The sequence below is a fragment of the Lissotriton helveticus genome, chromosome 1_2 (genome assembly GCF_964261635.1).
Source record: "Lissotriton helveticus chromosome 1_2, aLisHel1.1, whole genome shotgun sequence".
Taxonomy (NCBI): Eukaryota; Metazoa; Chordata; class Amphibia; order Caudata; family Salamandridae; genus Lissotriton; species Lissotriton helveticus.
In genome coordinates this window covers 406904898-406930126 of record NC_136058.1, presented here as the reverse complement: position 1 = coordinate 406930126, position 25229 = coordinate 406904898, and the positions used below count along the sequence as shown (strand labels likewise).

Below are 25229 nucleotides of genomic sequence, written 5' to 3'. Positions count from 1 at the left end.
AGAGGCCACCGAAGTCATCTGCAGCGTACCACAAGGATCATCACTCAGTCCCACCCTCTTCAACGTATACATGAGTCCCTTCGCATCCATCGCGCGCCAACACAACCTCAACATCATCTCCTACGCAGACGACACCCAGCTGATCCTCTACCTCACCAAAGACCCAAACACCGCCAAAACCAACCTACACAAAGGGATGAAAGAAGTAGCCGAGTGGATGAAGAACAGCCGTTTAAAACCGAACTCGGACAAAACGGAATCCTCATCTTAGGTTCATCCCTCTCCGCCTGGGACGAATCATGGTGGCCACCGGCCCTGGGAAACGCACCCATACCTACGGAACACGCACGTAACCTGGGCTTCATCCTGGACTCCTCCCTCTCGATGACCAGACAAGTCAACGCCGTCTCATCATCATGCTTCAACATCCTACGTATGCTCAAAAAAATCTTCTGTTGGATCCCCACCGAAACAAGAAAGACGGTCACCCACGCACTGGTCACAAACCGACTGGACTACGGAAACATCCTTTACGCCGGAACCACAGCCAAACTACAGAAAAAACTCCAACGCATCCAAAACGCCTCAGCCAGACTCATACTAGACATCCTCCGCCAAGCTCACATTTCCGGTCACCTGAAAGACCTCCACTGGCTCCCCGTCAACAAGAGAATAACGTTCCGTCTCCTCACCCACGCACACAAAGCCCTCTATGACCTAGGACCCGAATGCCTCAACAAGCGCCTGTCCTTTTACACCCCCACCCGCTAACTACGATCGTCCAATCAAGCCCTCGCCGCAATTCCACGCATTCATAGATACACCATGGGGGGAAGATCCTTCTCCTACTTAGCGGCCAAAACCAGGAATTCTCTCCCCACCCACCTCTGCCTTACACAGAACCACCTCTCCTTCAGAAAACAACTAAAAACTTGGATATTCGATAAGTAAAGTACCCCCTCCCTCAAGGGCCTTGAGACCCTCCGGGTGAGTAGTGCGCTATACAAATGTTAAACTTAACTTAACTTAACTTAACTTAAACTTAACTTATGAAATATGCACAATGGTTATTAATTCTGTATTTTAAAAAATTGTCACCTATTAATTTAACAGACGCTCTTGACTGCAAATTTAAATTGGACAATGTTGAATTGATCTTGCACATTGGCACCATTTTGAGAGTAGCTACGGGTGCACGGAAATCTATGTGCGATCTATGAAGTCATTCATATAGTACTATTCACAATATGCACTTTACCTAGGTTTACTGTATTTTGCTACATTATGGATTGGACATTGCTATCTATATAGTTTTCTAATGGTTTTTATCCTGTACATGTGTTACTTTTATGGATACGTTGCTATCCGAATAAAGTCTTTTGGATTGGGATTGGATTGGCTACTTTCAGTCCTCTCACTCTTGAATGGGATTAGAAGGGTTTCTTTAAGTTGGCTGCTGCTAATGGCTTTCCCTGACAGTGCTCTGTGGATAACTCATGTTCCTGCAGTTAGCAGATAATTAATTTCCAAGTTTGGGGGCTCTCTGAGAGGCACAGTGACAAGAGAAGGCTCACAACTTTTTGTGTACTAAGTTTATGTGCAGGTCAGTGGTGTAACAAAACGTGAGCCCTCACCCCACTCCCTATCTGCAAAAAACATGGACGCCCTCCTTCCCCCAGACTGTCAGGACCTCTCGGGCCAAAATTAATTAAATGAATGATGCCAAGTATTCATATTGTAACCTGGAATTGCATATCGTTTTGTATTATCATGCTTCACATTCTGATCATGGCAAAGTGAAATATTGTTCTAAACCTTCTCTGTCTAAATAATATAGCAATGTAACTTGCTTTTTATGCGCAGACTTTCATTCACTGCTCTGGGTAAAAGCAGCTTGTTCTGCAAATCCTTCCCTAACTTTCCAGAAGTGTCGGAGCAGACAGGCTCGTGGAGTCATTCTTGGTTACTGAGTGATTCAGTTACATTTTTGCAACATTTCTTCAGTGAGTCGGTTTATTCTTAAATGCATTGTGACAAGAGGCTCAGATAAGATGTTTATGTATTTGTAAAGTGCATAGCTGGCCTTAGGCTTCCCAGCGCTAAGAGAAACATAACTACGGTGGAATAAGTCAAGTTGCCTAAAATCGGGAGTTTTTAGGGAAAGAGCAATGTTTTGAGTGTTTTCCTGAATTCTAATTCGTTGGTTATCATGCACATGTCCCTGGGTAGTGTGTTCCACATTTTAGGAACCAAGTGCTTGAAGGACCTTCCTCTCCATTTTTCTCTTTTTATTCTGCCCTGTTGCATAAGAAGATCCTCTGATGACCTTAGGGTCCTACTCGGTGTATAGTGTGTAACCAATTTTGGGATTAAGGCCGGTCCTCTGTCATTCATGGCTCTGTGGGCGATACACAGTGCCTTCAACTTGATCCTCGCCTGGACTGGAAGCCAGTGAAGTGTCCTCAGGGCTGCCCTGGCCGATTGCTGTTTCAGGATTTGTAGCAGGATTCTTGCTGCGGCATTCTGCCCTACCCGCAACCGATTAATGACGTATTTTGGTGCGCCCAGTTACAGCGAGTTCCCGTAGTCCAGCTGTGACACGATTAATGCTTGGATCACAATTCTACGAGATTGGTCAGGTAGGATGGGTAGAATTTTACGAAGCATATGGAGTAAGCTGAAACATTTGCCTGAAAGTTTTTTTGCTTGGGTCTCCATGCTTAAATTTTTGTCTAGCCAGATTCCCAGGTTTTTGATGGCAGTCTTGGGGGTTGGTGGTTCTTCCAACTGAGTAGGCCAGCTTATAAGATTCCTGGGGACTGTTTTGTTTCCCAGGACCATGAGTTCAGTTTTATCCTCATTCTGTTTAACGGACTATTTACACATCCATTCAGCTATTCATTTCATAAAATGCCCTAGGTTGTTGTGTAGGGAGTGAGGGTCGTTCATCACTGATAATACAAGTTGTGTATCGTCCGCGTACAACACTATGGATAGACCAAATTCTTGTACTATCCCTGTAAGAGGCTGCATGTAAATATTAAAAAGTGTGGTGCTCACTGCAGAGCCCTGTGGGACACTGTATGGTAGTTGGAGGGTATCGGATAGATAGTCCCCTTCCAGCAACTCTGTCTTTCAGAAATGAAGTGAGCCACTTTATTGCTGTGCCTGTGATACCTTCTTCCTTTAGCCTATTGATCAATGTGCAATGGTCAACTGTATCAAATGTGGCGCTAAGATCCAGGAGCAGGATGCCAGTTGTGCACCCCTGGTTTAACACTTTTTTAGTTCCTCAGTTACCACCAATAGAGCTGACTCTGTGCTATGTTGGGGACGGAAACCCATGTGTGTGTTGTGTGCGCCGGAAACCCATTTGTGTGTTGTGTGCCGTATTAATTTTTTCTTCGAAGAATTTGGTCTGTGCTTGGATCATCTCCCTAGGATATTGTCTAATAGCTGCCTTATATTGACTTTTGATGGCAGGATCATAGTTTTTTCTCCACAACCTTTCCATTCTTTTACATAATTGTTTTGTCAAAATTAATTGCTCATTGAACCATGGGGCTTTAATCCTAACATCAAGTTTACTTTGTCTGGTTTTCTCTGGGTGTTGGGCTGCAACTTTGTTGAGCCAGTCAGCCCAAATCTTGTGGTCTTCTTCTACATCATCTGTCAGGCTTGGTCCTCTAATTCAATCCTTACGTTGTCAGGTAGGGATTTTGGCCATTTATTCTTAATCCCGGTTACTTTGTGACTGGTTTGTCAAGCCTGGGAATTTTCCAGTGAAATAATGATCCGACCATGGCATTGGTTTAGGGGCCCCTACTTTTAGCTTAGTGTCATTGGAAACAAGCATTGGTGTAAGCAATATGTCTCGCCTTTGGGACCTTATAAGTGTTTAGCTATGCACAAGTTGATGCTGTTGCACCAAGGTTATTGTGCTGCATAACTAAATACTTATAAGGAGCCAAAAGCGAGACCTATTGGCTATGCCAATGCTTGTTTAGTGTTGCACTGGTGTTTCATTTGGTACAGTGCTATACACCGTATTTTAAAATAGGGTTAATACATATAATCAAATAAACGTTGCCTGTGCAAGATCGTTTCCTACTGTTTTTGTAGTGTTGCCTTGGTGTTTCCTTTCTAATTATTAAAAAATGTTTTTGTGTCAAGGATCAGAGCGACAGTGGAAATATACAGTGAATCATGCCCTCTAATAGTGGGTGTAAAAATGGCATCAATGTTGTGCTTTGGCATGCTGAAGGCACCATCTATGCATGTTTGTAGTTCTGAGGAGATATGATATTATTCTATTCTGACTTGTGTTCCAGGCAAACCCTAGTGCGAGTCTACACTAACTGTTTATTGCTCATTTTAAACTAATAAAGAGATTGAATTACAGGACTCTGAGACTCTGAAAATGCATCTCTGGCACGGACGAGACCTCTCTGGTTGTTTACTCGGAAGTGGGAGCAAATCTTGCAACAATACCTGAACTCCCGAAAGGCATCTTCAAAAGTCTGAGTATAAAACAAGCTTTCAAAAACTATTTTCTTTACAGGTGCTTGTTGTTGTCCTAGATATTCATGAATGCATGAGCATCTGCGGTGGCTGTCCTTAAGTGGCATTTTGTTAACTATTCAAAAGTGCACTCAAAGCGAGCTCTGGCTGATGCTTGCGCATCCACGGAGCCATCGTTGAATGAACAGGTTTTGTTTAAGTAAAGCACATTCAAATATTCTCCCTATAGATGTGCGTGCATCAGTGATAGAGCGATCTTTGATGAGATTTGTTAAAGCAAGAGCCATTTGAAGATGCAAGTAGTGCATGCGTGCACTTGCGGCACGTTAGAATGCCAGCGTGCGTGTGTGCGCAGTCAGCTCTTTTTGGAAGCACATACTAGTGCTTGTGGCGCGCCCCTGCTTGCTCCCTCAAGGCAGTTGCCGCCACAAGCACTAGTATGTGCTTCCAAAAAGAGCAGAGCAACGGTTAAGGTCCTCCTATGCAGCGTATGCTCACTGCATATGCGAGACCTAAAAATGGCATCCAGTATGGTTCCCTTTGCAATGGTGCTTGTGTTTATCAGTTGTTTCAGTTGCATGGCCTCCATGTCATGAATTAATCTAACTGCTGTGATAGGTTCATCCAGATGGAAGTTAAAGTCCCCCAATAATGTAATGGAGCTCTTGCTGGCCACCATGTCTGCTATTAAGCTGGAAAATTCCTCTAGGACTGGAGTGGGGGTCTACAGAGCAGTGTGCCTGAAAACGAGTTATAAGCCGATGTTTTAGGCTGAATTGTACAGTTTCACTGTTGGTGGTGGCAACGGACGATATCATGCACTCATAGTCGTTTTTGTAAATGATTGCTACCCCGCCTCCCGTTTTTACAATCCTATCTTGTCTTTGTATAGAGAAATCTGGGGTTAGTCCTTGGATTAGGTATGGGGCGGACCAGTCTTTCAACCACGTTTCAGTAACGAAGAGAATGTCAAGTTCTTCATTCTCTATTAGCATTATGATTTCTGTGGTGTGTGCTGGCAAGGATCTACTGTTAATAAGTCCCATATATCATTCCTTGTGGGCCTATCTAGTTGTAGTGGCCCTTCAATCTTGCCTGAGTTGAACTTAGTCCGGCAGACAGGGCATGACATCTTCTTCCCTATCAAGCTTGTTGGCGCTTGAGTCATCTCACAATGAGCTCTACCCGAGTATCTCAATGAGAGTAATACTGCTCTATCATATGTGATGAGCTTACCGCTTTCTGGGACGAATACCGCATGGTGCCTTGCCCTTGACCATGTCCGGACGCAGACTGGCTTGCCTAAGGCATGCCCGCAGCGTGCAGCTGCGTGTCGGTGCTGCAGTCAGCATAAGTAGGCTTTTGCTTAACTACTAGAGCGCTGACTTGTCCCTCACTCCCCACGAGGGCGAGTCCTCTCAGCTGTGCTCACTGGTCCTGCCCCGCCCAGCTCCCGTTCTACTGTTCAACGTAAGTAAGTCAGGCTTCCCCACAGTGAGTGAGCATTCAATTCAATTTCAGTTTAAAAAAAACATTTGTATCGAAAAGCTTTACATTTAAAATGTGATTGTCTTAGAAGCTTTCAGAGTAATTTTAAAAGCGATACATTCAATCATTCAAAATAGTCTGCCTTAAAAAGACTGTGCAAACAAGCAAGTTCTCAGTTAGTACTCTCTGGTACCGTGTGTCTGACCTGTGTCAGTTTCTCTGATTCTTCCTGTTTCTCTTGTTAAGCCATGGCAGCTTCTTGAGCTGTGCAGGGTGTGAGCATCTTGAAGGACAGTCCCAGCTCTACCCCTCCCACTCCCCCAATGAACGCGCTATGGCTTAGCAAGAGAAACAGGAAGAATCTGATCTGAGCCTCTTGTCACCATACATTGGGAATAAACAGACTCGCTGAAGAAATGTTGCAAAAATATAACAGATTCGCTCAGTAACCAAGAATGACTCAGCGAGCCTGTCTGCTCTGACACTTCTGGAAAGTTAGGGAAGGATTAGCAGAATGAGCAGCTTTTACTCCCATGGGATCACCGAGAGCAAAGGAGATACAGCGGCCCCGGCTCAACCCCGACCCCCTTTCGAAGAACATTGAAATACACATGTAGCTGGGGCGGTTGACAGGGAGGATCTAGATCAGTGATACTCAAAGTACGGCCCGGAGGCCGCATAAGGCCCTCCAGGTCTTTAAATACAGACACCCCGGCAGCAGCAGCACTCGACTCAGAACTAACACGAAAAAGAAATGTACATATGCAGCAAACACTTTTTTAAAGGTTAATTGCAGTTAGGAAAAGGCGGTAACTAGGACTTTAACTTTAGGAACACCTTCATTCTTAAAGGCAGCCACTAGATATACATGCTTTGTTTCCCTACCCCGACTTTACACCCTGCTGGCATCAGTGCGGCCCTCGGTCACACCACAGACCAAACTTTGCGGCCCCCGGGAAAATGTTTGTGAGTACCCGTGACCTAGATCAACAAAAGGCGGAAGTAGTTAGACATGAGGACGAAACTGAAGCATGCATCTCTAAAAGGCTCAAACAGGAACCAATGAAAACAAGCATTGGCATAGCCAATAGGTCGCTCCTTTGGGACCTTATAAGTGTTTAGCCATGCAGCAGTTGATGTTGTTGCACCAAGGATATTGTGCTGGATAACTAAACCCTTATAAGGTCGCCAGAGGCCAGACCTACTGGCGATGCCAATGCTTGTTTACCTGATGGGCATTGGCTGACCGCTGCCTGGTTACTGAGGCCCTAGTGAGGTTGAGACATATTTGGGGCAGTTTTAGCCTCATCAGATGATGCTGTGCAGTCCCAGCCCAGGTGCAATGAGGCGCAGTCGGTGCTGCCTGGGAGTGTGTTCTTTCACTTTCGATTGGCGGGGCTGCCCCCCTTTACTCTGGTGAAAGCCACAAACGGGATTCAAGTCGATCTTCTCATCACACAGACTTGTCACCGTTTGCTGAGGCCTTCAAAAGAGTGACCCAACTCCAGCAGTCAGGGCCAATGAGCATTGTTGAGACAAAATAATCATCGATCGATGCAACAACAAAAACAAACAACAAATGAATCCCGGAGAGCAGGCTCGAGACCCTCCAGCAGCAGACAGGCTTTGTATCTCATGGCCTCACCTGGGGTTTCATGCGGGTCCTCTGGGCCCTGCTGGGGTCGTGCTGAGCTTTCTGAGGCCTTTGAGTAACCGCAGGACTGAACTATGAGCGCGGGTTAAAGAGGGCCGTAGATGGACAGCTGCGCATGCGCTGAGAACAGACACTGCCTCCCGCGCGGAGCGTATGTTCGGGAAGGCCTTGAATTAACTGTGCATGCGCTGAGGACAGATAACGCTGTTACTACAATCCCACTCCAGAAATCGATACAAGAAAGATTTATTTCTTTAATTCACAGCACAGGCTTTGACAGCACGGAGCGCAGGAAGGGGCCACAGCTCAGGGCCAGCACAGGTGGGACGGGGTCCTCGCAGGCACAAGAATGACAGTGTCCGCGCGGGGACACAATGAATGAGATACAACAACTGCCTCCCGCCAGGGAGCACGAGGAGCCTCGCGCCACAGAACGCGCGGAGATGTAAGTGCAAAGCTCCTCGGTTCGGTTCCTCTGTGGGGGCGTGTCTATCCTCTGCGCATGCGCAGTGAGACTGAGCGTCCTGTGTCCAGGGCAGTTCTCAGGCTGCATTCCGTGCAAGGTCCGACCTCGGCGATAGGAAGTTCTGTCTTCGCTCCATACATGCGCAGCTGTGACGCGCGGTGCTGCGCGTACACAGTTGTGAGACGCCATGTTTTTTTTTGTGCGTGATGGTGGCTCGTGTAGCAGCGTAAGCACGCGCGTCACTACGGGGACAATAACACACCGGGACACACTCCTCACAGGCAGCTGGGCCCCCAGCGTACCCCACCTCTCCCCCCGGTCCTGCAGCCTCCACTGAGCGGTGCACAAGGAGAGGTGAGACACTCTAATCGACCCGCTTTAACCCGCGCGCTGCTGCGGGAGGCAGTGTCTAATTTTCCGCGCATGCGCAGTTACACGACGCTTGAGACTGACTATTCTAAGCCTGGCAGCAGTAATCCCTGTTTCCATACTGCATTGGTGTACTACCCTTGAGCGCATGCGCAGTTGTTAATCCCAGGCGGGTGGGGGCGGGGCCTGTGGTGTGAATGCTCCTCCTCTACCGGGGGCGGGGCCTATGGGTGGGAGCGGGGTCTCTGGGAGTGGGGCCTGTGGTTGTGGAGTCTGTGGGGGCGGAGTCTGTGGATGTGGGGTGGGCGGGGTCTGTTGGGGGTGTGGGTGGGGTCTGGGAAAGTGGGGGCGGGGTCAGTGGATGTGAGGGCGGGGTCAAAACAGCAAACATGCCCAGACTGGAGGCAGTGCATTATATAGGGAGCGGGCGCCATATGTTTCGGAGTTCGATTTCCTGCGTGCACCGACGCCAGTGCGACCAGAATTTGGAACTCGCTTCCTCCATACCTCCGCACTGCCACCTCTTTCCACATCTTCCAAAAGGACCTTAACCCCTCCTGTGCTCATGACGAGCTCAGCTCGTTATGCACGTTGGAACGCTCGCACGCTGGTCTGATTCCCCTGCTGTGCTGAGCGTTCCATTAAACGGATGCGGTAATGATGAGCTCGCAGAGCGAGCACCGGGGTGCTGTGCGCGCGCCCCCCCCACCCCACAGCGGAGGAAACAGCCCCGCAGTGAAGGGGTTAAAACTCTTCTCTTTCAAAGACACGGCTCCAAATAACTCTGACTGTTTCATGTTCCACACTGGAGAACTAGTTTGTCCTTACTCTTCAACTGTGGAATATGTACTTTTGGAACCCTAATCGCTCCAACTTTAGTTTACAGTGTAATTTTTAGCGAATTTATACTCTGTAAATATGTTACCATAATATCTAATCCTATATACTACACTCTATTGTAAAGCGCTCTGACACCTCTGGGTAAAGTATGCGCTATAAAAAAAAAATCTAAATAAATGCAATGCCCTGCGACCAGGCTGTTGTAGACTCTTCGTCACCTCTGGCCTGGACTCACTGGGTCTGTAGACTAAAGACTGTTAATAATTTAATTTTAGCAGCCAGGAACTCAGAACTGTTCAATTCCTCAGGCTCCGGCGGGCTGCTTTTGGAGGCTTCATATGATAAAAGACAACAATATCTCAAAATGTAACACTAGGGGAGTCAGATATACTGGTATGTAAAATGCATTACAAGATAGGAAAAAACGGGAGACTCGCGTAAAATTTGTGTTTGGAGTATTCAGTTATGATTCTGAATGCCGTCATAGTCGGCGTATCTCAAGTTGCACATTCTTACCTTTCTCCTGGGGCACCGCAACCACAGACTTTACCCATTGCTGCCCACATCTATAAATGATGTTTTTGACACAAGAGTGTCCACTAGAGCATCTTTTAATTTGACTGATCTGGGACTTGCAGCAAATATTTTTTTAAAGCCATGCTCTTGTATTTACAATCAACAGAAGCTGGTGCAGTGAGGGCTGGTGCTGCTCCTGACCTCCCATTCGGTTTGTGGAAGTACCATTTGTGGATACAGATCACGCCTACTCTCTTATCGTGCTTCAGTGCATAGGCCCGATGTAGCTGACTTCACAGTTTTATCCCACACACACGCTTCTACTTGCACACCATGCAGCCCTTTACAATCACTTCTTCTCAAGCACCAAAAGACAGATATGTTTACCGTCTATTTCGCTAACTCTTGTTTTAAAAGGAAAAATTCTGGCCTTCTCTACTTGGTGCTTCTGAATTCATACAATGCTAAAAATATAAGATCAAAATTTGAATGGTTAGGCAATTTTTGATTTTCTTTGTTTTTGGGATTGTGTGATATAGTGCGGTACCTACCTGTAACGAGGAGTGGTGGAAACCCGGAACTGACCACGTGATGCCTCCTTTATTGCAGACGGACCCCTGGGAACCAGAACAGGACGAACTTGAGGAAGAGGAACACGGCGCCTTTAATTGGACGTTCACTGAGGAGGAGAACCCTCCTTCTGTAAACGTCAGCAATGCCGGATTGGATAAACCCCAGGAAGTGTTGTTTGTGGCGTGTGACATCACCCCGGTGGAGAAGGCGAGGAGCGACGTTGGAGAGCGGGTTGGAGATTGCAGTACAGGAATACGAAGGTTTCCCGAAGAACATCCAGAAGGAAACGGAGAAGAGTCCCACGGAGAGCCAGGAGGCCAACGACCCCGTGAGCCGCCGTGCCACACTCCCGGGGGAGGAGTGTGGCTTTCCCAGGTACGGCGGCGTATGGCGGCTTGGGTGGGAAGCAAGCGTGTGTGAATAGTGTAAATAGCCCCCTGATCGTTCTCCCTCGTCTTTCCCTTCCTCCCGTTTCCCGTTTCCCTTACCCCACGTTTGTTCCCTCACTGTCAGTAGTCCCGACTCACCACACCGACTTCTGCTAGATGCACGTTGTCACCGGTGATCCCCAGTCTCACTACACCCGGCCCCGAGGTGCAAACCCCCAGACGACATTGGAACTAACGGCTCCCTCTCTGTTGGTCTTCTTTTGCATGGGAAACCGGAGTCCGGGAAGTCGCCTTACAGACCAGACCTTGAAGGGCAGACCTACACCCAGAAAACCAAGCCGGAAACAAACAGAACCCCAAAACGGATTCAAGTCAGTTTGCCAAGGAAAGACTAACATTCAGAACCAGGAGGACTTTGATGTTAAAGTCAAAACGTGTAATTCCAATAAAACCAGCATTACCTCAACAACCTGGCATTTCTCTCATCCCTGATCCACAAGCCCGGTCCACACTACCGTATGATGTAAGTAAATAAATTACATTGCTAATATACAATAAGGATGTGGGGTGAGTGTTATTAGGGGCAAAGCCTTGCTGATTGCGCGTCGGTGCTGCGGGCACCATAAGTAGGCTTTTGCTTAACTACTAGAGCGCTGACCTGCCCCTCGCTCCCCACGAGGGCGAGTCCTCTCAGCTGTGCTCACTGGTCCTGCCCCGCCCAACTCCCGTTCTACTGTTCGACGTAAATAAGTCAGGCTTCCCCACAGTGAGTGAGCATTCAATTCAATTTCAGTTTTAAAAAAAACATTTGTTTCAAAAAGCTTTACATTTAAAATGTGATTGTCTTAGAAGCGTTCAGAGAGCTTTAAAAGCAATACATTCAATCATTCAAAATACTCTGGCTTAAAAAGACTGTGCAAACAAGCAAGTTCTCAGTTAGTACTCTCTGGTACCGTGTGTCTGACCTGTGTCAGTTTCTCTGATTCTTCCTGTTTCTCTTAAGCCATGGCAGCTTCTTGAGCTGTGCAGGGTGTGAGCATCTTGTAGGGCAGCCCCAGCTCTACCCCTCCCACTCCCCCCAATGGACGCGCTATGGCTTAGCAAGAGAAACAGGAAGAATCTGATCTGAGCCTCTTGTCACCATACATTAAGAATAAACAGACTCGCTGAAGAAATGTTGCAAAAATGTAACAGATTCGCTCAGTAACCAAGAATGACTCAGCGAGCCTGTCCGCTCTGACACTTCTGGAAAGTTAGGGAAGGATTGGCAGAATGAGCAGCTTTTACTCCCATGGGACCACCGAGAGCAAAGGAGATACAGCGGCCCCGGCTCAACACGACCGCTTTTTGAAGAACATGGAAATACACATGTAGCTGGGGTGGTTGCCAGGAGGATCTAGATCAGTGATACTCAAAGTACGGCCTGGGGGCCGCATAAAGCCCTCCAGGTCTTTACATGCGAACCCCTTGGCAGCAGCAGCACTGGGCTGCCGATTACTTGACTTAGAACTAACATGAAAAAGCAATGGACATATACAGCAAACACTTATTTAAAGGTTAATTGCAGTTAGGAAAAGGAAGTAACTAGGCCCTTAACTTTAGGAACACCTTCATTCTTAAAGGCAGCCACTAGATATACTTGCTTTGTTTCCCTACCCCGACTTTACACCCCGCTGGCATCAGGGCGGCCCTCGGTCACACCATAGAGCAAACTTTGCGGCCCCCGAGAAAATGTTTGTGAGTACCCATGACCTAGATCAAGAAAAGGCGGAAGCAGTTAGACACGAGGACGAAACAGAAGCATGCATCTCTAAAAGGCACGAACAGGAACCAATGAAAACAAGCATTGGCATAGCCAATAGGTCACGCCTTTGGGACCTTATAAGTGTTTAGCCATGCAACAGTTGATGTTGTTGCACCAAGGATATTGTGCTGGATAACTAAACACTTATAAGGTCTCAAAGGCGAGACCTACTGGCGATGCCAATGCTTGTTTACCTGATGGGCATTGGCTGCCGCTGCCTGGTCACTGAGGCCCTAGTGAGGTTGAGTCATATTTGGGGGAGTTTTAGCCTCATCAGATGATGCTGTGCAGGCCCAGGCCCAGGTGCAATGAGGCGCAGTCGGTGCTGGCTGTGAGTGCGTTGCCAATGCTTGTTTACCTGATGGGCATCGGCTGACCGCTGCCTGGTCACTGAGGCCCTAGTGAGGTTGAGTCATATTTGGGGGAGTTTTAGCCTCATCAGATGATGCTGTGCAGGCCCAGCCCAGGTGCAATGAGGCGCAGTCGGTGCTGCCTGGGAGTGCGTTGCCAATGCTTGTTTACCTGAGGCGCAGTCGGTGCTGCTGGGAGTGCGTTGCCAATGCTTGTTTACCTGAGGCGCAGTCGGTGCTGCCCGGGAGTGCGTTGCCAATTCTTGTTTACCTGAGGCGCAGTCGGTGCAGCTGGGAGTGCGTTGCCAATGCTTGTTTACCTGAGGCGCAGTCGGTGCAGCTGGGAGTGCGTTGCCAATGCTTGTTTACCTGAGGCGCAGTCGGTGGTGCCTGGGAGTGCGTTCTTTCACTTTCGATTCACGGGGCTGCCCCCTTCACTCTGGTGAAAGCCACAAACGGGATTCAAGTCGATCTTCTCATCACACAGACTTGTCCCCGTTTGCTGAGGCCTTCGAAAGAGCGACCCAACTGTAAAGATGGTCTGACACCGTAACTAATATAGAAAGTGGATTTATTGCAGCACAGCAGATGAAGGCCTCTTCTCTCTTCTCTCAGCTCTCCAGCTGCTTTACACTCTAGAACATTACCGCAGCGGAAGTTGGAGCGAGGGCAAGAGCGAGACGAAGCACGAGACAATAAATAAATACATAACACCAAATGCACAAATGATGGTCAATGAGCCTTGTTGATACAAAATAATCATGTCTAAGTATCGATGCAGACAACAACAACAACAAACATGAATCCCGGGCAGCAGGCTCGAGACCCTCCAGACAGTCTTTGTATCTCATGGCCTCACCTGGGGGTTCATGCGGGGGTTCTGGGCCCTGCTGGGGTCGGGTTGAGCTTTCTGAGGCCTTTGTGTAACCCCGGGACGATGAGCGTGGGTGAAAGACGACCGTAGATTAACAACTGCGCATGCGCGGAGGACAGACACTGCCTCCCGCGCGGAGCGCGAGCTAAGGAAGGCCTTCAATGAACTGCGCATGCGCTGGGGATAGACATTCTGTTACTACAATCCCACTCTAGAAATCGATGCAAGAAAGATTCACAGGCCCGACAGCACGGAGCGCAAGAAGGGGCCACAGCTCAGGGCCAGGACATGGGTGACGGGGTCCTCGCAGGGACAACAATGACAGCGTCCGCGCGGGGAGACAATGAATGAGATACAACTACTGCCTCCCGCCGCGGAGCACGAGGCGCCTCGCGCCACAGCACAGGGTGAGATGTATTTCAGTACAAAGCTCCTCGGTTCGGCTCCTCTGGGGTGGTGTCTTTCCTCTGCGCATGCGCAGTGAGACTGAGCGGCCTCTGTCCAGGGCAGTTCACTGGCTGCACTCCGTGCAAGGTGCTAGGTGTCTTCGCTCCGCACATGCGCAGCCGTGTCGCGCGCTCCTGCGCGTGCGCAGTTGTGAGACGCTGTTTTTTTCGTGCGCGATGGTGGCTCGTGCAGCGGCGTGAGTGCGCGCGTCACTTGGGGGTCAATAACACACCGGGACACACTCCTCTCAGGCAGCTGGGCCCCCGGCGTGCCCCCACCTCTCCCCAGGCCCTGCAGCCTCCACTGAGCGGGGCACAAGGAGAGGTGAGACACTCTATTATCAGTTTCCGAACGCCATTGGTACTATACTCTTTGCGCATGCCCAGTTGTTACTCTTAGACCCGCTTTAACCCGCGCTCCGCTGCGGGAGGCAGTGTCTGTTTTCCGCGCATGCGCAGTTACACGGCGCGTGATACTCACTATTCTAAGCCTGGCTACAGAATCCCCGTTTCTAAACTGCATTGGTGTACTACCCTTGAGCGCATGCGCAGTTGTTAATCCCAGGCGCGTGGGGCCGGGGCCTGTGGTGTGAATGCTCCTCCTCTACCAGGGGCGGGGCCTGTGGGAGTGTGGCCTGTGGGGGCGGAGACAGTGGATGTGGGGTTGGGTGGGCGGGGTCTAGGGGGGGGGGGCGGGGGTCTGGAAAAGTTGAAGCGGTGTCAGTGGATGTGGGGCCTGTGGGGGTGAGGGCGGGGTCAGTGAATGTGAGGGCGGGGTCAAAACAGCAAACATGCCCAGCCTGGGGGCGGTGCATTATATAGGGAGCGGGCGCCATATGTTTCTGAGTTTGATTTCCTGCGCGCACCGACGCCTGTGCGACCAGAATTTGGATCTCGCCCCCTCCATACCTCCGCACCACCACCTCTTTCCGCATCTTCCAAAAGGACCTTAACCCCTCCGTTGCTCATGGCGAGCGGAGCTCGTTATGCCCGTTGGAACGCTCGCACGCTGGGCTGATTCCCCTGCTGTGCTGAGCGTTCCATTAAACGGGTGCGACCGGAGCGCCGTGGCTCATAGCGAGCTGAGCTCGTCATGAGCACCAGGGGGGTTAAGGTCCTTTTGGAAGAGGTGGCAGTGCGGAGGTATGGAGGAAGCGAGTTCCAAATTCAGGTCGCACAGACAAAACAGCCCCGCAGTGAAGGGGTTAAAACTCTTCTCTTTCAAAGACACAGCTTCCAATAACTCTGTTTCATGTTCCACATTGGAGAACTAGTTTGTCCTTACTCTTCAACTGTGGAATATGTACTTTTGGAACCCTAATAGCTACAACTTTAGTTTGCATTGTGTAATTTTTAGCGAATTTATACTCTGTAAATATGTTACCATAATATCTAAACCTATATACTACACTCTATTGTAAAGCGCTCTGACACCTCTGGGTAAAGTATGCGCTATAAAAAAAATCTAAATAAATGCAATGCCCTGCGACCAGGCTGTTGGAGACTCCTCGTCGCCGCGGGCCTGGACTCACTGGGTCTGTAGACTAAAGACTGTTAATAATTTAATTTTAGCAGCCAGGAACTCAGAACTGTTCAATTCCTCAGGCTCCGGCAGGCTGCTTTTGGAGGCTTCATACGATACAAGACAACAATAACTCAAAATGTAACATTAGGGGAGTCAGATATACTGGTATGTAAAATGCATTACAAGATAGGAAAAAACGGGAGACTCGCGTAAAATTTGTGTTTGGAGTATTCAGGCATGATTCTGAATGCCGCCGTGGTTGGCGTATCTCAAGTTGAACATTCTTACCTTTCTCCTGGGCCACCGCAACCACAGACTTTACCCATTGCTGCCCGCATCTATAAATGATGTTTTTGACACAAGAGTGTCCACATGAGCATCTTTTAATTTGGCTGATCTGGGACTTGCAGCAAATATTTTTTTAAAGCCATGCTCTTGTATTTAAAATGAACAGAAGCTGGTGCAGTGAGGGCTGGTGCTGTTCCTGTCCTCCCATTCGGTTTGTGGAAGTGCCCATTTGTGGATACAGATCACGCCTACTCTCTTATCGTGCTTCAGTGCACAGGCCCGATGTAGCTGCCTTCACAGTTTTACTCCACACACACGCTTCTACTTGCACACCCTGCAGCCCTTTACAAACACTTCTTCTCAAGCACCAAAAGACAGACATGTTCACCGTCTCTTTCACTAACTCTTGTTTTAAAAGGAACAATTCTGACCATCTCTACTTGGTGCTTCTGAATTCATACAATGCTAAAAATACAAGATCAAAATTTGATTTTCATCATACACAATCTATGTAAAGCATTTTAAGTGACATGTTTTTGTTTTGACAAATATATAACTTTTAATCGTAAGTCACTTGTAATATAACAGCTGTAGATAAAACTGGCTTGAGTAAAGTCACAGCAATTACAGCCTATTTCATTGAGACCATTGTTATTACAAAAGCTGATCAAATACGAGTCTTCTGTGGGAATATGTTAGATTGTGGTAATAAATACCTCTCTGCAGGCTTTAATGCAATGTAATAGCAATTCCCCTATATTACACCGCTAGGCACTTTTAACATATGCTTTTAACAATAAATACATCCCACCATATGTTTTTTCCATAGCTTTTATTAATAAACAGATTAGGCATATTGCCTACAGTAAAATTGATTTACATTATTTTAGGGAGCTAGCAGCTAAGCTGAAGCCTTTTCAAAAAATTACATCTGTGTACCTCAGCTTCTCACTCTCCTGAGGTTTGCCCAGTGCTGCGGCGGGCTGGGCAGCTCTCCAAGTTAGCAGACTGTAGTTAATTTAAGTAGTAATGATAATTTATTAGCAGGCAGCTGAGATTATTCGTGTTGGGGCCTCTCTAATCCTGTTTGGTACAGTCGGGTCCCAAACAGGCCTCGAAAATTCCTAAAAATGTTAGAAGACTTGCAGGTCTAGTGACTCAAATAATCTACTCAACCTAATTATAATGCTCATGACCCCTAAATTGGTTTCAAATGAAGGGATCCCGGGCAAGTATTTTAATTTCCTCAAGATAAGACTTAAAGCCTTTTTGCAAGAATAAACCTTAGCATGTACTTTAGTCAAGGGTACACAGATTTGAACTTGGAATTATCTTTGAATTCCCAACCAGGTTGTATCCCCCCTGAAGTTTTGGCCTGAAGATGCTGCGATAAAGCAGATTGAGAATGTAGACATAAGGAAAGCCAATTACAATAATCTTACACAAATTGAAAGAAAAGCCCTGGGAAGATCTTGAGAAGAAGCCTCTCCTAGTCATGAAACACGCGGATAAAGGAGGCGCCATTGTGATTCAGTCAGCAGGTAACTACAGAGAGGCATACCTTACCCTATTAGGAGACACCAGAAATGACAAAGTGTTGGAAACTAACCCAACTGAAACACTTCAGAAAGAGATTAATGTTTTGATGGAAGAGGCCAAGAATGAAAGATGGATCACTGGAAAGGAAGCTGCATTTTTGATTACAATGAAAGCTAAGATACCCTATTTTTATATTTCTAAAACAGACATAAACAGAGCCTCCACATGGGCGCACTATCGTCTCTGGCATATGTTCCGTTCTCAAGCCTCTTTCCAAATTTGTGGATTGGTTTTCATGGCCACTTGTCTCAGAAACGAGGTCCTACGTTTAAGACACTAAAAACCTGTTGAATATCATCTTGGATCAAGAATTTGATGTGACTTTTGAACTTATGATGTGCCTTGATGTGGAAGCCTTATACACAAGCATTCACCGAGAAGAAAGCCTTCGAGTCATTGAAGACATCCTAAATGAAAGGGAGTGGCCTTTGAAGCACCAGTCAAGTGGACTATACAACTAGCGTACTTCGCCCTAACAAGGAACTTCTTTCAATTTGAAGATACCATCTACTCACAATTACATGGAACTTCCATGGGGAGCAGTTTCACGTACAGCATAGCCTGTCTCTATGTACACCGATTCGAACAAAAGAACAAATGGAATAATTAACTCCTTCAAACAGAAGCTACGTCTGTGGTGCAGACAAATAGATGATGTCTTCATCATCTGACATGGCACCTTGGAGAATGCAACCCGCTTCTTAGATTAGCTTAACAGCCGAAACAAATTCAGAGTCACCATGACTACAAGCAATGATGAATTACCATTTCTAGATGTCTCTATCAAAGATGAGCAAAGTAGATTGGTCATCAAACTTTATACAAAACCTACAGATAAGAATAGCCTCCTCCACTTTCAAAGTGCACACCCACACGCACTTTGGAAAATTTACCAGTTGGACAGTTTCTTCGCATAACAAGAAAATGCTCCAAGATTGACGATTACAAACAAGAAGCTGTCATACTTACCAATACACTTTTAGATGGGCACACCTCTGAAACATTTGACTCGGAGCAAATAAAAGGGCTCATAATAATCGCAAAGAATTATTCCTAATGGATCAAAACAGAAAAGACCAAAAATAACTTATTTGTGTAACTAAGCTTAGCAGTGTGCCGAATGAAGAAACTGGTGTATCCTTACATGCAACAAACTTAGTTTTGACTAACCTCTGTTCTCATGTAAGCAAAACACCAGCTTCAGAAGCTTACTGGTACCCACCAGATCACTAAGAACTGGCACCACCTCCCAAAATGCCTTGTAGAATCTTCCCAGGATTACGGGTCACTCCCCTTGTGGCCAATACACATCAGCCCTTTTACCAGGAAGTCCACTGCAAATTATCTTATCTAATAACTCCTTAAATTCAGAAGAGTCATACTAACTGCAATTCTAACAATGTCAGTTACGGGGGTGGGGGGGTGGAATTTAATATAATATCTACTCATCCATGGGGCAGGTTGCTTCATAAATGTACTTGTCCTGTAACAAAATCCACTTGTCCCTTTGGTGCCATGTAGTGCAGCCGCAAATTATGTCAGCAATCTCATAATATTAGACCGCTGATGTAGCCTCTCTGATTATGCCAGGGCTCATACCATAGTAGTGCTTGAAGCATGCAATCCCCTTATGTCAATCAACAAGAGGGGGACAGAAGGGCTTTTGGAAGGTCCAGCATACATGCCCAGGCCAACACTAGAGAAGAGGGTATGCAGTTCCTTAGGTGGGTCAAGAGAAGTAAAGAGAGATCAACAATATATTGGCACAAAGAGAAATGGCAGTCCTAAAATAATCGGCAGGAGGGGGAATTCCTCCTTTCGGATCTAGGGCCCTCACACACCCAGCCAGCTAGGTGCCATGCTTCATCATTTGGGCCTGCTCCTCGTTGGGCCTCTTAGGTGGTGCTCTTTTGTTCTATGCCGTTTGGTGCATTGGAGGTAAGGGACCTATAAAGTTTAGATGAGATGTAATGGAAAGTGATTAAAAGAGGTTGGGTATTCCAAAGAATGACTTTTATTCAGTTTGGCTCCCCACCTGGTTAAAAGGAAGAGTGGTGACTCTCTGAATTAATAGTTCGGGATAACTGCGCTCTACTCTTAAGTGGTCGACATGTTTGTTGCTTAATAGTCTGGAGGATCAGTGGCAATTCATCAGGACCTAGTGAAAAACTATCAGTACGAATGTTACTGCATATTGTGCTGTGCGTTATGTAGTTGGCTCCTCATATGCAATTAATTATTTAGCTCTTCTTGTTGAGTCCATTGTCGGTGGTGCCCATACGTAGGATAGTTTTTTCTTCGAAGCGCGATAGTATAGAATCAGTGCAACATCCTTTTGCATGTTTTAGGACTGTCCATTTTATGTCTTGTGTCCCATGCCTTTTTTTCTTCGCAATGTTGTACCATGGGTGCATTCTGGACTTTGCATTTAATTCTTGATCTGTGTTGAGTGATCCTCTTTTTTACTGCCCGATTTGTTTTACCTACGTATGCAAGCTGGCATGGGCATATTACACAATATATTACGTTGGTACTATTGTAATTTGTGAATTCTTCATGTATGATACTTTTGCCTCTGTATTCAAATTTATCTCCTTCGATGGTACTCAAGCATGAGATGCAATTTCCACATTTAATGTGAGGTAGTGCTAGCATGGTCTGTATGAAACCTTTGGTCTATTCACCTGTGTATTGGCACGTATCAGTTTGTCTTCGATGTTTTTGCCAGCTGACAGTTATCAGGGGCCTCTGTTGGTTGCTGTCTTAATTCACAGAGTTTACCTTGAGTTGGGAACAAAAGTCTGATCCAAGGGGTGTACTGAGCCAGATCCCTTTTGTTTGCCATGGTGGTACTGTCTGCCACCTGGGATGTATCTGTGAACAAGTTACGGTTAGGTGCTGTACAGATGAGGCGAAGAGTTCCCCATAGATCAGTTCAGTGTCTCAGGAGAGTGTAGATAGAGGTATCCAACTGAGTTAAAAGGGGCATAGAACCGATGATTGCCTCTGAAGTAGAGGGCCACTGTCCACGTTCTTTCACCTAAGCATGTAATCAGATGTAGTATTGATATATAGGCAATCAACGTAGCATCAGTTTGGTACATTCATGATTAATTTAATGCCTTCGATCCATATTGAAATAGTCTTATTGAGGAACACCAAGTCGCTTCCAGTCAGATAAAATCTTGAAAGGATTATTGCTAGTACTAGCGTGTAGTCTCGTCGGGTATGCCGGGTGATTGCCTATATATCTATCCTACATCTGATTGCGGAAATAGCACCTTGGTGAGCTTCCCTGCACCTGCTTCAGTAATGATTGCTGCTCCTGTGTGGGCATAGGGTAGGCTTCAGTGAGCTCTTACCCCTTCTTCAGGCCTGCTGCACTAACAATAGATGTGCCCATGTGCTGTGTAGTGTTCAACCTACAAGGATACAGAACACTAAAAAGGCCTTTGCTGCAACTGTTAGCTGACCAGTGGCATGGGCTGGACTGGTCCCGGCTGTTGGTCCTTGACTGAGCCCATATGAGGCTCTAAGTGCTTCCCTGAGGTCCTGGGAGGCTATAGAAGTGCACTCCTATTATGGAAGAAGACTTAAAGGACTAAAGTCAAAAGGTAAAATCTTTGACCAGCACGAACCTGGTTGGGGTATCCGACCTGACTTCCATCGTGGTCACCATCAATTTATGCCTAGGTTTTCCGCAACAATGGAGTATCATTGGCACCTTGTGATTCTTGGCACTATCGCTACTTGAAGCGTTACATTTCATATCTCAGATTCCGCTTATTGGGTTTTGTCATTTTATTGTTATTTTGTTCATTACATTTTACATTATTTTTCTATTACTTTTTAGGGCTCGCCTCCTGTGCGCATGCGCATAGCTGGCGAAGCTCTATAGGGGCTTAAACAGCGTTTACCCAAGCACGATTCCACTGGCGATTTCTTGAAGTGCATGTGCTTTTTAGGTCATTGCGCAAGCGCAAGCCCTAAAAAGCGCGTGCGCAATGCCACCAGCCGCCTGCCTGCCTCGCATTACCACATCAAAGGCAGCTTCTCAGCGTGCGCTCATCCCCTAATTATTCACGGCCGGCCGGCCGTACTTTCACTTTCACGGCCGACGGCCGTGTCTCCTTTTATGCTAACTCCCTCTGTACCTCTCCTTGCATCCTCCTCTTTACTTCGATTCCTGCCGTTTTCTCTCTTCTCCGGCTGTTTGCTTTGCTTCCTTGTTAGGACTTGTGCCCTGTGTGTAACGTAATCGGTGCAGCCCTGAATCTCACTATAGCCAGAAGCCTTTCTCGCTTTTCCCCTCTCCAACCCCCTCGCTCATGCAGCCAGCTCGGTTTTATGTACATGGCGGGATGTGTTTGCAGCACGCTATATTTGCTTTCAATTACACAATGGGGCCACACCCTCCACTCGCTGGATGGGTGTGCAGCTCTCTTAACTTGTTTATTATTTATTTTTACATTAAATTATGGGGCTTGCACGTTTTGTTCTGCGCAGCTCCAACTCGCTGTTTTGTTTTTTTAACATAAAATCATGGCAGTTGCGTGCCTACTCCTGTCCATGATTTCACCCAAACCAAAGTGTTGCCGGAATCGCCCTCAGCAACATCGTAATATAACCATGTGATATTTTTTTACAATCTTGTTTTGTATGCAAGCAAGAAGGCCCCTGGAAATGGCTACACACGGAAAGCACCAGGCAACTAGGGATAGACATCAGTGAGCAGAGGCAGAAAATGAACTCCAAGAGGCAGGGCAGTGAGACTCCACACTCACTCACCAGGACGTGTGTAAACAAAGCTACAGCCAAACACGTGAGCTGAGATTATATGCCTGTTTTCAGACCGGAATAGAAAGGCCAGGTCCTGGTCTGACAGTACCCAAACATCATCGTTAAAAACGGAGGCACTGTCAGATTAGGAATTGCACGCGTCCGGCATAAACTCAATAAAAAAAAAAATTGTGTGACAGAAATGTATGTTCTACGCAAGCACAGGTCCCTTCAGATGAAGGGGTACGTCATGGCCAGTTCTATATTTTGAGCAATGATGTAGACTAATTTTTCCAGGAATAGCGGTAACAAGCGTTTTAGTGAGTGTTTCAGGTTATCAGGAATTAAGCACCATGACTCCCCTGTTCCTTTTGAACCTAGTTGCACATTTCCTGCCCGCATCTGCTTTGGCAGGAAGTAAATAACATGCAGCGTGTGTGAACAGGAGCAGTCACCCATTTTGTGAGCGATGTACACATTAGCACGTGTGCTCCGGTACACGCACCAACTGCAAACACAACAATGATGGACAGAATGTGGATCAATGTCACACATTCACCCCAGTCCAAAGATCTGGGCCCAAATCCATCGTTTTTCCACTCCACACCACCCTGGGTTAGACAATGGCGATATGCAAATCAGCGCTGACCCTGTGCCCCATGGGAACAGTCCAGTCCGAACTACAAAAGCCATGTCCTTCCCAGAACGGAAACAAGCATCCGAGGACCGGCCCGGTTTCGAGGTAACACCTCTCTTCAGCCCGGCTAGCTTGATTCCAGTGGTGTGGAGTGCCTGGGACTCACGCCTGAGCATCCCCAGTACACTTAGAGCGGTATCTGCACACACAACAATGATGGACAGAATGTGGATCAATGTCACACATTCACCCCAGTCCAAAGATCTGGGCCCAAATCCATCGTTTTTCCACTCCACACCACCCTGGGTTAGACAATGGCGATATGCAAATCAGCGCTGACCCTGTGCCCCATGGGAACAGTCCAGTCCGAACTACAAAAGCCATGTCCTTCCCAGAACGGAAACAAGCATCCGAGGACCGGCCCGGTTTCGAGGTAACACCTCTCTTCAGCCCGGCTAGCTTGATTCCAGTGGTGTGGAGTGCCTGGGACTCACGTCTGAGCATCTCCAGTACACTTAGAGCGGTAACTGCAAACACAACAATGATGGACAGAATGTGGATCAATGTCACACATTCACCCCAGTCCAAAGATCTGGGCCCAAATCCATCGTTTTTCCACTCCACACCACCCTGGGTTAGACAATGGCGATATGCAAATCAGCGCTGACCCTGTGCCCCATGGGAACAGTCCAGTCCGAACTACAAAAGCCATGTCCTTCCCAGAACGGAAACAAGCATCCGAGGACCGGCCCGGTTTCGAGGTAACACCTCTCTTCAGCCCGGCTAGCTTGATTCCAGTGGTGTGGAGTGCCTGGGACTCACGTCTGAGCATCCCCAGTACACTTAGAGCGGTAACTGCAAACACAACAATGATGGACAGAATGTGGATCAATGTCACACATTCACCCCAGTCCAAAGATCTGGGCCCAAATCCATCGTTTTTCCACTCCACACAACCCTGGGTTAGACAATGGCGATATGCAAATCAGCGCTGACCCTGTGCCTCATGGGAACAGTCCAGTCCGAACTACAAAAGCCATGTCCTTCCCAGAACGGAAACAAGCATCCGAGGACCGGCCCGGTTTCGAGGTAACACCTCTCTTCAGCCCGGCTAGCTTGATTCCAGTGGTGTGGAGTGCCTGGGACTCACGTCTGAGCATCCCCAGTACACTTAGAGCGGTAACTGCAAACACAACAATGATGGACAGAATGTGGATCAATGTCACACATTCACCCCAGTCCAAAGATCTGGGCCCAAATCCATCGTTTTTCCACTCCACACCACCCTGGGTTAGACAATGGCGATATGCAAATCAGCGCTGACCCTGTGCCCCATGGGAACAGTCCAGTCCGAACTACAAAAGCCATGCCCTTCCCAGTATCGGAAACAAGCATCCGAGGACCGGCCCGGTTTCGAGGTAACACCTCTCTTCAGCCCGGCTAGCTTGATTCCAGTGGTGTGGAGTGCCTGGGACTCACGTCTGAGCATCCCCAGTACACTTAGAGCGGTAACTGCAAACACAACAATGATGGACAGAATGTGGATCAATGTCACACATTCACCCCAGTCCAAAGATCTGGGCCCAAATCCATCGTTTTTCCACTCCACACCACCCTGGGTTAGACAATGGCGATATGCAAATCAGCGCTGACCCTGTGCCCCATGGGAACAGTCCAGTCCGAACTACAAAAGCCATGTCCTTCCCAGTATCGGAAACAAGCATCCGAGGACCGGCCCGGTTTCGAGGTAACACCTCTCTTCAGCCCGGCTAGCTTGATTCCAGTGGTGTGGAGTGCCTGGGACTCACGTCTGAGCATCCCCAGTACACTTAGAGCGGTAACTTGAAACACAACAATGATGGACAGAATGTGGATCAATGTCACACATTCACCCCAGTCCAAAGATCTGGGCCCAAATCCATCGTTTTTCCACTCCACACCACCCTGGGTTAGACAATGGCGATATGCAAATCAGCGCTGACCCTGTGCCCCATGGGAACAGTCCAGTCCGAACTACAAAAGCCATGTCCTTCCCAGAACGGAAACAAGCATCCGAGGACCGGCCCGGTTTCGAGGTAACACCTCTCTTCAGCCCGGCTAGCTTGATTCCA

At 47.5% G+C, this 25229-nt stretch overlaps 2 protein-coding genes across 6 annotated transcripts in view; one reads left to right on the top strand and one right to left on the bottom strand.

Moving 5' to 3' along the window:
* LOC144806656 (uncharacterized) overlaps positions 1–13934 on the bottom strand; it is a 218776-nt gene extending 204842 nt beyond the window's left edge. For all 5 annotated transcript variants that reach the window (XR_013605869.1, XR_013605866.1, XR_013605877.1 and 2 more), the window contains exon 1: positions 13830–13934. The gene's annotated coding sequence lies outside the window, so the exon portion shown is untranslated. The remainder of the gene's footprint in view (positions 1–13829) is intronic.
* Positions 13935–14512: 578 nt separating this feature from the next.
* LOC144806645 (uncharacterized) overlaps positions 14513–25229 on the top strand; it is a 62968-nt gene continuing 52251 nt past the window's right edge. Inside the window, exon 1 of the mRNA XM_078672971.1 lies at positions 14513–14615. The gene's annotated coding sequence lies outside the window, so the exon portion shown is untranslated. The remainder of the gene's footprint in view (positions 14616–25229) is intronic.